The 10,949-nt window shown below is 39.1% G+C and overlaps 1 pseudogene; it reads left to right on the plus strand.

The window, feature by feature from the left end:
• Positions 1-8,425: 8,425 nt before the first annotated feature.
• LOC111531183 lies at positions 8,426-10,694 on the plus strand (annotated as a pseudogene).
• Positions 10,695-10,949: the final 255 nt, after the last annotated feature.

A 10,949-nucleotide genomic window follows, 5' to 3' on the forward strand; every position in this document is an offset into this window, starting at 1 on the left:
TCTTTGTAGATTCTGGAAATTAGCCCTTTGTCAGATGAGTAGATTGCAAAAATTTTCTCCCATTCTGTAGGTTGCCTGTTCACTCTGATGGTAGTTTCTTTTGCTGTGCAGAGGCTCTTTAGTTTAATTAGATCCCATTTGTCAATTTTGGCTTTTGTTACCATTGGTTTTGGTGTTTGAGACATGAAGTCCTTGCCCATAGCTATGTCCTGAATGGTATTACCTAGATTTTCTTCTAGGGTCTTTATGGTTTTATGTCTAACATTTAAGTCTCTAATCCATCTTGAATTAATTTTCGTATAAGGAGTAAGGAAAGGATTCACTTTCAGCTTACTATTAATGGCTAGCCAATTTTCCCAACACCATTTATTAAATAGGGAATCCTTTCCCCATTTCTTCTTTTTGTCAGGATTGTCAAAGATCAGATGGCTGTAGATGTGTCTTATTATTTCTGAGGGCTCTGTTCTGTTCCATGGGTCTGTATCTCTGTTTTGGTACCAGTACTATGCTGTTTTGGTTACTGTAGCCTTGTAGTATAGTTTGAAGTCAGATAGTGTGATGCCTCCAGCTTTGTTCTTTTGGCTTAGGATTGTCTTGGCAATGCAGGGTCTTTTTTGGTTCCATATGAACTTTAAAGCAGTTTTTTTCCAATTCTGTGAAGAAACTCATTGGTAGCTTAATGGGGATGGCATTGAATCTATAAATTACCTTGGGCAGTATGGTCATGTTCACAATATTGATTCTTCCTATCCATGAGCATGGTATGTTCTTCCATTTGTTTGTGTCCTCTTTTATTTCACTGAGTAGTGGTTTGGAGTTCTCCTTGAAGAAGTCCTTTACATCCCTTGTAAGTTGGATTCCTAGGTATTTTATTCTCTTTGAAGCTATTGTGAATGGGAGTTCATTCATGATTTGGCTCTCTGTTTTCCATTACTGGTGTATAAGAATGCTTGTGATTTTGCACATTAATGTTGTATCCTGAGACTTTGCTGAAGTTGCTTATCAGCTTAAGGAGATTTTGGGTTGAGACAATGGGGTTTTCTAAATATGCAATCACGTCATCTGCAAACAGGGACAATTTGACTTCTTCTTTTCCTAACTGAATACCCTTGATTTCTTTCTCTTGCCTGATTGCCCTAGCCAGAACTTCCAAAACTATGTTGAATAGGAGTGGTGAGAGAGGGCATCCCTGTCTTGTGCCAGTTTTCAAAGGGAATGCTTCCACTTTTTGCCCATTCAGTATGATATTGGCTGTGGATTTGTCATAAATAGCTCTTATTATTTTGAGATATGTTTCATCAATACCGAACTTATTGAGAGTTTTTAGCATGAAGGGCTGTTGAATTTTGTGAAAGGCCTTTTTTGCATCTATTGAGATAATCATGTGGTTTTTGTCTTTGGTAGTGTTTAAATGCTGGATTACATTTATTGGTTTGCATATATTGAACCAGCCTTGCATCCCAGGGATGAAGCCCACTTGATCGTGGTGGATAAGCTTTTTGATGTGCTGCTGGATTCGGTTTGCCAGTATTTTACTGAGAATTTTTGCATTGGAGTTCATCAGGGATATTCGTCTAAAATTCTCTTTTTTTGTTGTATCTCTGCCAGGCTTTGGTATCAGGATGATATAGGCCTCGTAAAATGAGTTAGGGAGGATTCCCTCTTTTTCTATTGATTGGAATAGTTTTAGAAGGAATGGTACCAACTCCTCCTTGTACCTCTGGTAGAATTCGGCTGTGAATCCATCTGGTCCTGGACTTTTTTTGGTTGGTAGGCTATTAATTATTGCCTCAATTTCAGAGCCTGCTATTGGTCTATTCAGGGATTCAACTTCTTCCTGGTGTAGTCTTGGGAGAGTGTAAGTGTCCAGGAAATTATCCATTTCTTCTAGATTTTCTAGTTTATTTACATAGAGGTGTTTATAGTATTCTCTGAGGGTAGTTTGTATTTCTGTGGGGTCCGTGGTGACATCCCCTTTCTCATTTTTTATTGCGTCTATTTGATTCTTCTCTCTTTTCTTCTTTATTAGTCTTGCTAACAGTCTATCAATTTTGTTGATCTTTTCAAAAAACCGACTCCTGGATTCATTTATATTTTGGAGGTTTTTTTGTGTCTCTATCTCCTTCAGTTCTGCTCTGATCTTAGTTATTTCTTGCCTCTGCTAGCTTTTGAATGTGTTTGCTCTTGCTTCTCTAGTTCTTTTAATTGTTATGTTAGGGTGTCAATTTTAGATCTTTCCTGCTTTCTCTTGTGGGCACTTAGTGCTATAAATTTCCCTCTACACACTGCTTTAAATGTGTCCCAGAGATTCTGGTATGTTGTGTCTTTGTTCTCATTGGTTTCAAAGAACATCTTTATTTCTGCCTTCATTTCATTATGTACCCAGTAGTCATTCAGGAGCAGATTGTTCAGTTTCCATGTAGTTGAGCGGTTTTGATTGAGTTTCTTAGTCCTGAGTTCTAGTTTGATTGCACTGTGGTCTGAGAGACAGTTTGTTATAATTTCTGTTCTTTTACATTTGCTGAGGAGTGCTTTACTTCCAACTATGTGGTCAATTTTGGAATAAATGCGATGTGCTGCTGAGAAGAATGTATGTTTTCTTGATTTGGGGTGGAGAGTTCTGTAGATGTCTATTAGGTCTGCTAGGTGCAGAGCTGAGTTCAATTCCTGGATATCCTTGTTGGCTTTCTGTCTCATTGATCTGTCTAATGTTGACAGTGGGGTGTTAAAGTCTCCCATTATTATTGTATGGCAGTCTAAGTCTCCTTGTAAGTCTCTAAGGACATGCTTTATGAATCTGGGTGTTCCTGTATTGGGTGCATATGTATTTAGGATAGTTAGCTCTTCCTGATGAACTGATCCCTTTACCATTATATAATGGCCTTCTTTGTCTCTTTTGATCTTTGATTGTTTAAAGTCTCTTTTATCAGAGACTAGGATTCCAACCCCTGCTTTTTGTTTTGTTTTGTTTTCCATTTACTTGGTAGATCTTCCTCCATCCCTTTATTTTGAGCCTATGTGTGTCTCTGCATGTGAGCTGGGTCTCCTGGATACAGCAAACTGATGGGTCTTGACTCTTTATCCAATTTGCCAGTTTGTGTCTTTTAGTTGGACCATTTAGTCCATTTACATTTAAGTTTAATATTGTTATGTATGAACTTGATCCTGTCATTATGATATTAGCTGGTTATATTGCTCGTTAGTTGATGCAGTTTCTTCCTAGTAGCGATGGACTTTACATTTTGGCATGTTTTTGCAATGGCTGGAATCTGTTTTCCTTTACATGTTTAGTGCTTCCTTCAGGATTTCTTGTAGGGCAGGCCTGGTGTTGATAAAATCTCTAAGCATTTGCTTGTCTGTAAAGGATTTTATTTCTCCTTCACTTATGAAACTTAATTCAGCTGGGCGCGGTGGCTCAAGCCTGTAATACCAACACTTAGGGAGGCCGAGACGGGCGAATCACGAGGTCAGGAGATCGAGACCATCCTGGCTAACATGGTGAAACCCCGTCCCTACTAAAAATACAAAAAACTAGCCGGGCGAGGTGGCGGGCACCTGTAGTCCCTACTTGGGAGGCTGAGGCTGGAGAATGGCATGAACCCGGGAGGCGGAGCTTGCAGTGAGCTGAGATCCGACCACTGCACCCCACCCGGGGGGCCAAGGGGGGCCCCCTTTCAAAAAAAAAAAAAAAAAAAGAAACTTAGTTTGGCTGGATATGAAATTCTAGGTTGAAAATTCCTTTCTTTAAGAATGTTGAATATTGACACCCACTCTCTTCTGGCTTGTAGAGTTTCTGCCGAGAGATCTGCTGTTAGTCTGATGGGCTTCGCTTTGTGGGTAACCCGACCTTTCTCTCTGGTTGCCCTTAACATTTTTTTCTTCATTTCAATTTTGGTGAATCTGACAATTATGTGTCTTGGAGTTGCTCTTCTCGAGGAGTATCTTTGTGGTATTCTCTGTATTTCCTGAATTTGAATGTTGGCCTGCCTTACTAGGTTGGGGAAGTTCTCCTGGATGATATCCTGCAGAGTGTTTTCCAGCTTGGTTCCATTTTCCCCGTCACTTTCAGGCACACCAATCAGATGTAGATTTGGTCTTTACACATAATCCCATATTTCTTGGAGGCTTTGTTCATTTCTTTTTACTCATTTTTCTCTAAACTTCTCATCTTGCTTCATTTCATTCATTTGATCTTCAATAGCTGATACTCTTTCTTCCAGTTGATTGAGTCGGTTACTGAAGCTTGTGCATTTGTCACGTAGTTCTCGTGTTAGGTTTTCATCTCTATCATTCTTTTAAGGACTTCTCTACATTGGTTATTCTAGTTAGCTGTTCGTCAAATCTTTTTTCAAGGTTTTTAGTTTCTTTGCGCTGATTACATAGTTCCTCCTTTAGCTCTGAGAAGTTTGATTGACTGAAGCCTTCTTCTCTCAACTCGTCAAAGTCATTCTCCATCTACTTTTGTTCCATTGCTGACGATGAGCTGCGTTCCTTTGGCAGGGGAGATGCGCTCTGACTTTTTGAATTTCCAGCTTGTCTGCACTGCTTTTTCCCCATCTTTGTGGTTTTATCTGCCTTTGGTCTTTGATGATGGTGACGTACTGATGGGGTTTTGGTGTGGGTATCCTTTCTGTTTGTTAATTTTCCTTCTAACAGTTAGGACCCTCAGCTGCAGGTCTGTTGGAGTTTGCTTGAGGTCCACTCCAGACCCTTTTTGCCTGGGTATCAGCAGCAGAGGCTGCAGAAGATAGAATATTGCTGATCAGCGAGTGTTGCTGTCTGATTGTTGCTCCTGAAGCTTTGTCTCAGAGGTGCACCCAGCCGTGTGAGGTGTGAGGTGTTGGTCTGCACCTCAGTTGAAAATGCAGAAATCACCCATCTTCTGTGTCTCTCACACTGGGATCTGGAGGCTTGAGCTGTTCCTATTCAGCCATTTTGGGCACGCCCCTCATAGAGTCTCTACCCATTTTTTAAAGGATTTTTTTTTCTTGCTGATTTGTTTGTATTCCTTGTAGATTCTGGATGTTAGTCTTCTGTTGGATACATAGGTTGCAAATATTTTCTCTCATTCTCTAGATTATCTGTTTACTCTAATGATTATTTCTTTTGCTGTAAAGCTGCTTTTTAGTTTCATTAGGTCCCATTCATTTATTTTTGTTTTTGTTGAATTTGCTTTGGGGTCTTAGTTATAAATTCTTTGCCTAGACCAATGTCCAGAAGAGTTTGCCTGGATTTTCTTGTAGAATTTTTATAGTTTCAGGACTTAACGTCTTTAATCCACGTAGAGTTAATTATTATATATGGTGAGAGATAGGGCTTCACTTTCATTCTTCTACATGTGGCTATCCAGTTTTCCCAACACCATTTATTAAATAGGGTGTCCTTTCCCCACATTATGTTTTCATATACTTTGTCAAAGATCAGTTGGTTGTAAGTATTTGGCTTTACTTCTGGGTTCTCTATCCTGTTCTATTTGTCTATATATATACTTTTATATCAGTACCATGCTCTTTTGGGTACTATAGCCTCATAGTATAATTTGAAGTTTGGTAATGTGATGCCTCCAGATTTGTTCTTTCTGCTTAGGATTGTCATTTGGGCTCCATTTTTGGCACCATATGAAATGTATGATTGTTTTTTCTAATTCTGTGGTTTAATAGGAATTACATTGAATCTGTAGATCACTTTGAGCAGTATAGCTATTTTCATAATATTGATTCTTCCAATCCACTAGCATGGGGTGTATTTCCATTTGTTTTTGTCATCTATGATTTCTTTCAGCAGTGTTTTGTAGTTCTCCTTGTGGATAACTTTCACGCTTTTTGTTAAGTTGCAGCTATTGTAAAAGGGATTGAGTTCTCGATTTGATTATCAGCTTGTTTGGTGGTATACAGCAGTGTTACTGATTTGTGTGCATTGATTTTGTTTCTTTGACTTTGCTGAACTTAGTTATTAAATATAAAGTCTTTTGGAGGAGTTTATATCATTGGCAGGGAAAGATAGTTTGACTTTTTTTTTCTGATTTGGATGCCTTTTATTTCTTTTTCTTGCCTGATTGCTCTGGCTAGGACTTCCATGTTGGTATTTTAACATAGAGACAATACCTCAGCTCAAAAGAGTGAGCTGAATAGTGAAATTTCAGGAATGGTTTAAAGCCAGTGGACAAGAACTTAATATGTGAGATTTTGTTATATTTTGTTTTGTATGTGTGTGTGTGTGTGTTTGTATTTACAGATTTCCCAGTAGACACCTTGGTGGAGACCTCCAAGGTGAGACCCTGGGTCTTGAGTGCCCCACTAATGGGCCAGAATGTCCTTGGCTTCATCTATTCCTTGAAATTTTTTTCAGGTTTGTAGGTCAATCACTCACATTTACTAAACATCTCTTATATAGAAAACTGGCTCTGTGTCTAAAAACTTTGACCTATACCATTGTGATAGACTCAGCAAGTTGTCTACTCTTATCTATTTTTCCTCTTTCTAAACTGATCCATGATTTTTTTTGGGTAAATAATGCACCCACTTAAAATATTCCTCTCCACAAACTCCTTGCAACTAGGTGTGATAATGTGACCCATTGTGGCCAATGATAGATTGAGCTGGCCCTCATCCTGTGCCTTTTGCCATTTTTCCTTTCGTGCCTAGAATGTGATGCAACTTGAGAGCACAAGGAAGAAATATACAAGCTAAGGATTTGGGGGCCAGAAATTCTAAAAACCTGATATTTGAAGACTTTAGAACCACTGTTCCAATCCTCTGTGGTCTACTTCCATGCTTTTATTAGTGACGCAAATAAAGCCCTTATTTATCTAAGCCACTTTAGGAGAATTTCTGTTACACAAAGTCAGCATAATCTTAGCCGATAAAATAATCTCATTTAATCTTCTGAACAACTTCATGAGGTAGGTTTTATTATTCCAACTGGAAACATGAAGAAACAGAGGCTAAGAGATTTGTCTAAGTCCACACAGCTTTTAAGTAGCAGTCTGGATCCACATCTAGATCTATCTTACTCCATTTCCTATGCTCTTTCTTCCATACTACTGTGTGACAGCTTTCTTACCGGATAGTCTGCCAGAGAGAGATTGTGTGTGTGTGTGTGTGTGTGTGTGTGTGTGTGTGTGTATTAGACGGGGGGGAGAGAGAGAGAGAGAGAGAGAGACAGACAGATGCAACCTTTTGAGAGACGAATCAATCACTCTCCTCATGAAGCATTTTCTAGGTTCCTGGTGGTACTGACTGGGTCATATACAAATAAGATATGTATGTATATAGGAAGGGACCAGGAAACTTTGTTCTTACCTCCCAGGAGCTTCTGGTCTAAGATCAATAGTCCTACTCTATCCCTTCTATGCATTCCCACAGCACTGTCAGAACCACTTGTCATTTAGGTGTAACTTTAATCCATTTATCTATTAGCATTTACTAATTACATCTTCCTGGCCAGGCACACCAGAAAAGAAATACTGGACTGATTCTGAAGACCTGAGTCTCAGTTCTAGTACTACCATTAGGAATGAGTTCTATGCCTCAGTCTCTCCATCTACATAAGAAGGACATTAGACTAGATGATCTCTAAAAAATCTTCTAGCCCAAACAGACTTGGTTCCTTTGAATTGATTCAGGTGTGGCCAAAAAGGCATTTTAGGGCCAGATCATACTAGATCTTTAATACCTTTTGAAATGCTTGAGATTTCCCCAGAGACGATAAAAAATACTATGGAAGCTTTTCAGGTTATACCTGGGTAGTGCTTCTAAGTTAAAATTGCAGCTTTCAGTTTCCTGATTGGGTGATCTTGGGCAAGTTTCTTAACCTCTCTGTGTGAGTTTCTATAGAACGGGAACAACAATTGCACCTGTGGCATAGCATTCTTACTAGGATTAATGAGAAATTAACATAAAAAAACCCATAGCACATTGCCTGGGGAAAAGAAAATGATTAATCCATGGCAACCATGATTACTACTGTTATTAATTTTCTGCCTTCTAGACACTCCCTCTATTTTCTAGCCAGGTTAGTAGGCCCCCTTTCTTCTTTTCCTACCATCACACAAGGAAAACAGCTGCCCTTGCTGAAAGAGAACTGGCAAGGGTGAGGCTGGGGGTGGGAGCAGAGGGGATGCTGTCAAGGAAGCCCTGATTTGAATTAGAAATACCTTCTAGCCCAGCAGAACAGTACTTATTATTGATCGCACTTCATCCTCATGCTCCCTCCCCAGGGCACAGAAGAGGAGACAGGCTTGGGAGGTAGCCCAGCTGAACACCCACAAAGCAGAGGCTCTTCTTTGGCTGTTGACAGTGGTATATGCAGCTCACTTTAAGATGGCCAGTTGGCCCACATTCATTTTCTGTTGAATTACTTTTAACTTTCATTGTTTTTTCACTCGCTTTGATAGCCTCTCAGTGGCTGCTTTTCTGAGATCTTTCATAACGCAAAAATGCATTGAACAATCAAAGTAAAAATCACTGAGCTAAATCCCCACTTAATGTGTGTGCTTTGTGGAAGATACTTAATTGATGCCAGAACCATAATAGAATATCTACATACCTTCTGTGAAACCTGTATTTTGTGTTACCTATAGATCAGCAGATATTGTCCTGTAATGTCCAAGTTCACAAAACCATTTTGCTCCTGAATATAACGTCAGATAAAAATCCTCAATCTATTGTATACAAATTACTTCCAGGCCTTTTCAAAAATAAAATAAGAAGGGATCTTTATGCATCTCTTTCTTCAGCTGTTGCTGCCAATGGCTCTAATGAAAATAGAGAAGTTTGCGTCGATGTTCATCAGGGAGATTGGTCTAAAATTCTCTTTTTTTGTTGTGTCTCTGCCAGGCTTTGGTATCAGGATGATGTTGGCCTCATAAAATGAGTTAGGGAGGATTCCCCCTTTTTCTATTGATTGGAATAGTTTCAGAAGGAATGGTACCAGCTCCTCTTTGTACCTCTGGTAGAATTCAGCTGTGAATCGATCTGGTCCTGGGCTTTTTTTGGTGGGTAGGCTATTAATAATTGCCTCAATTTCAGAGCCTGCTATTGGTCTATTCGGGGATTCAACTTCTTCCTGGTTTAGTCTTGGGAGAGTGTACGTGTCCAGGAAATTATCCATTTCTTCTAGATTTTCTAGTTGATTTGCGTAGAGGTGTTTATAGTATTCTCTGATGGTAGTTTGTATTTCTGTGGGGTCGGTGGTGTTATCCCCTTTATCATTTTTTATTGCGTCTATTTGATTCCTCTCTCTTTTCTTCTTTATTAGCCTTGCTAGCGGTCTGTCAATTTTGTTGATCTTTTCAAAAAACCGACTCCTGGATTCATTGATTTTTTGGAGGGTTTTTTGTGTCTCTATCTCCTTCAGTTCTGCTCTGATCTTAGTTATTTCTTGCCTTCTGCTAGCTTTTGAATGTGTTTGCTCTTGCCTCTCTAGTTCTTTTAATTGTGATGTTAGAGTGTCAATTTTAGATCTTTCCTGCTTTCTCTTGTGGGCACTTAGTGCTATAAATTTCCCTCTACACACTGCTTTAAATGTGTCCCAGAGATTCTGGTATGTTGTATCTTTGTTCTCATTGGTTTCAAAGAACATCTTTACTTCTGCTTTCATTTCGTTATGTACCCAGTAGTCATTCAGGAGCAGGTTTTCAGTTTCCATGTAGTTGAGCGGTTTTGATTGAGTTTCTTAGTCCTGAGTTCTAGTTTGATTGCACTGTGGTCAGAGAGACAGTTTGTTATAATTTCTGTTCTTTTACATTTGCTGAGGAGTGCTTTACTTCCAATTATGTGGTCAATTTTGGAATAAGTGTGATGTGGTGCTGAGAAGAATGTATATTCTGTTGACTTGGGGTGGAGAGTTCTATAGATGTCTATTAGGTCCACTTGGTGCAGAGATGAGTTCAATTCCTGGATATCCTTGTTAACTTTCTGTCTCGTTGATCTGTCTAATGTTGACAGTGGAGTGTTGAAGTCTCCCGTTATTATTGTATGGCAGTCTAAGTCTCTTTGTAAGTCTCTAAGGACTTGCTTTAAAAACAAAACAAAACAAAAAAAAACAAAACAAAACAAAAAAAATGAAAATAGAGAAGTTGCAGATGAGGGTAAGAGAATTATAGCTGATGATGAAACAATAAGCTTATCCACTGGCTTATTTTTTTTTTTTTTTTACCAGGACAGGAAGTAAACAAAGACAAAGAGAAGTTTAAGGAGGAGGTGAATGATAAAAGTTATTTACAATGCCAAGCCAGAATGACTGTGATGAACCTAAGGAACATACCTTATATTTCCTGATGAATGTCATGTATGAAGAGGAATCTTTGAAGGATAAGTATACGTTAATGGATATTACTTACATTTATATGTGGATAAGAAATGGACTTCTTCCTTTAAAGTGCAGTGTTTGACGTACTAGTAAAAAAATGAAGCTTAGTTGCCAGAGAGATGAACTGACAAAAATGCTGGAGAACTGGAATGTGACTTTGGAAGTGACAAGGCCAATGGCCCAGTAGGAGTTATTTCCTCTAGCTCTTCTTGTTTGCTTAGCCCTACTACTCCAGTCCAGTCTCCTCATCTTCAGTTTCCTCACATGCCCAGTATGTGTGTGGCACTAGGAATAGTCCCACTGGTAACTATGAACCTTTCTCTGCCAATAGACCTAAAAAGTCATCAGAAAATGGGTTATTAGAAATTTCATTCTTAGGTTGATAACTGAGGCTGTTATGGAAAAAAAATTCCAGCTCCTTTTTTTTTTTTTTTTTTTTTTTGAGACAGGGTCTTGCTCTATTGCCCAGGCTGGATCACAGTGATGTGATCACAACTCACTGCAGCCTAGACCTCCTGGGCTCAAGCTATCCTCCCACCTCAGCCTCCCAAGTAGCTGATACCACAGGTGAGTGCCACCTTGTCCAGTAAATTTATTTTTTTTTAAATGTAGAGACAGGTGTCTCCCTATGTTGCCCA

Source organism: Piliocolobus tephrosceles, chromosome 12 (assembly GCF_002776525.5).
Source record: "Piliocolobus tephrosceles isolate RC106 chromosome 12, ASM277652v3, whole genome shotgun sequence".
In the NCBI taxonomy this organism is placed as follows: Eukaryota; Metazoa; Chordata; class Mammalia; order Primates; family Cercopithecidae; genus Piliocolobus; species Piliocolobus tephrosceles.